Raw genomic sequence first — 3,068 nt, forward strand, 5'->3', positions numbered from 1 at the left:
GCTTTTTTATGCTTCGCTGCCTTTTCTTTTTCTCCATTTCTTCCTCTTCTTGCTCCTCCTTTTTCTCCCTTTCTTCATAATGTCTTACACTTCACACTGATGCCACAGAGGATGGGAACACCGAGGAATGTCACAGAGTCCCGCGGAACGGGCTGTTTAGCTCTTTGCGGGAAGATAACCAGAAGAGGTAGAGCTGGGTCGGTTGGAATCTCTGCTTTTAGGAATTTTAGATGTCTGAGGAATCTCCACAGGGGTTGCCGCAGTTCGTGCACTAGATTACATTCCTATCCCAGGGTACGAGGATTCTTCTGGCACCGCAACATCCCCAGGAGTTGCTTTTCTCAGGGCTTGGTGATAGCGGTGCTTTCTGTGGCGAGACGAAACCTCCACGTCGTTCGTGCTGTAGTGGGGCGTGTGCACCTGTGCATGTGGCGTCAGCCTGCGCGCCCACCGACGGAGGACGGGTGAGCGCCGGGCGGTGTGTGCGCTCACGGAGTGCTACCGGCCACGGAGAAGGATTCCTGCAGGAGCTGTAGGAAAAGACAGCGTTTTGAGTCAGGCTCAGAAAGGTGCTGCACGGGTTCTCTGACGGGAAGCCCCAAATGGAAAAGAGTTGAAGATTGAAATTAAGAAATGATGGGAAACAGAGAGCTAGGCTTTGTGCAGAGAAGGCCAGGGTCCCTGGGCCGGAAGTGGGGGAAGTGGACCAGGGTGACAGGGGGAGAAAGGGTGTGGACGCAGCAGGTCCCTGCTCCAGGTCCCTGCTCCAGGTCCCTGCTCCAGGTCCCGCAGTGAGCATGCGCGTTGCGCATCGCACGCGTTGACTCATGCAAAGCAGTTTTCAATAATGCGTAAGGCAAAAGACTAGTAAATTCGGAGACTTTGAATTTGAGATTAAGTTTCAAGTATGTGTATATGTGTGCCGTGTGGATATGTATGTATGTGTGTACGTATGTAACTATTACCTACCTATTTCCTAGAGGAAAAAACAAAAACACAAATACACTTCTCAGAGACAATTAGAGCCCAGCAAGGTTGTCTGATTTCCAAGCTGGAGAGTGTTTTTGTAGAGGAAAATAAATCACAGTTTAGTTTAATTAACCGCCGGCCGTACTGACTCTGGGTCTTTGCACTTCTGGGTGCCTGGGATGTGTCGTTCACAACAGGAGGAAGAAACTGGTCCCTTGTGAGGGCATCTTTTGACACTTGCAGGCTGCCTCCTGCACTCCCGAGGGCCAGCGTGGAGAGCAAGGCTTGTAAATACGACTTACAGCTTCATGCACCAGCGTGAGAGAGTGCTGATGATACGAAAGCGGTTGTATGTGGATCCTTGGATCAGGGTCAGCCTGTTTCTGCTTTTGAGTAACTAGGTTGTTGCCGAAAGAATTAGGTGGCAGATGGACTGATTTAATTAAAATTTTTTCTTACAAAACCACTTCATTGGAATACATCTCTTCTAATAAATGGTGTAGACACTAAAGTAAATTTCAGGTCAGCAACAGTTATTGTTTCAGGGCTCAATTTTGTGAAAGAGGCCAATTACATTTTTATTTAGACGATGTTATCCACATTCTGAAATACCAAAGGACATTCTAGCCAGTCAAAATATGACTTACACAGGAAAACCACTGTTTCTATTTAAATGTAATTTTCATACTTTAAAATTTATCCTTTCATGAAATAAAGCAGTTGTCTCTGCTCCTTTTAATTTACTAGGTGTTTCCTGTGGCAAAGAATTGTGCTAGAAACTCCTATCGAATTTTGAAAAACATGACCATGCCTTTTAATGGCTTTTTATTTTTGGTAATATCCAAAATAAGCTAGAAATTACTAAAGATATGTACAGATATTTGATTTCATTTGCATTCCTAAGTAAATTATTCATTAAACTATCTAATTAACATGCTTAGAAGAAAAAAATTAAAATATTATTAAAAAGTCAATCTTGTCTCAGTTTAGCACCTCACTAGCTAGCCCTTTTTCTCAAAGACATTGGAGAAAGGTCTGAGACACTGATAGAGACCTCAGTACCATCAAGGAGCTTTTCCTTTCATGTGGGTCAGCTTCCATCCGCTCCTCCCTCCCGTCTAGTCTCAATTCTGCCATTGTTATTTGCAAGCTGAGTTCAGGCAGAATAGTAACTTGATATTCTGGCTTCACAAATCCATATTCATTGGCCAACGCTCAACAAGAATTTATGAATGAATGAAGAACATTATAGAATTAAAAAAAATAAAAGAATTTCATTGCAATATGTGAATCATCTGATGCTTTCTGGCAGTAACTTGCGTAGGCATTTTTAGAGACCTGAATAAGAACAAAAGCCAGCAGCCTCCACTCACCTTTTAGGGCTGGCATGGCTGGGAGCAGGGGAGAGAAAAAGAAGCAAGAGCTGGAGCTTTTGTCTGTTGTTTTTGAGTAGAAGGATTTCACACTATGAGAAATGTGTGATAATTAAAAATTAGTGATTTCCCATAACATCCCTTGATGGAATATGACCTTTAATAAAAATGGTAGACAGGCATTAGAACTGACTGAGTTCTAGTTCCCCACACATAAGGGGTTGATTAGGAACAGGGTCATTTTGCAGGAACATGGCAGACAGGAGGCACAACTGCAGTTGAAGGTGGGTGTGGCCAACATGCACGCCAGCCCTGGCTTTGCTACCTTGTTTGTGGTACAACCTGCCAGGCTTACGAAGCTTTTCTGAACATCATAATTGACAGGAAAATGGTTTTAGAATTAAATAGGACTACACATATGATGGTGAGCTTCAACAGGAAAAGTTTGGGCCCAAATCATGGCTTGCAGTAAGCACAATACACATCAGTTCATTCGAAGTAGTCATGCACTTGGAGGAGACTAGAGATCAAACATTCATCAGCCTTGCAATAAAGGGACCATACTCAAGGACTAAGTGATTGAGGACCCTCAGGGATCTGTGCTTCACAGCCAATATGCCTTGGGTGGTTTGTTGTTCATAGTTATTCAGAAGATAACTTGAAATTATGGGGGTTTAGAAAACCTTAAAGAGAGATGCAAGAAAAGAGAGAGAGAGGAAGAGAGAG

This window comes from Octodon degus, unplaced genomic scaffold (assembly GCF_000260255.1).
Source record: "Octodon degus isolate 3935 unplaced genomic scaffold, OctDeg1.0 scaffold00129, whole genome shotgun sequence".
Taxonomy (NCBI): Eukaryota; Metazoa; Chordata; class Mammalia; order Rodentia; family Octodontidae; genus Octodon; species Octodon degus.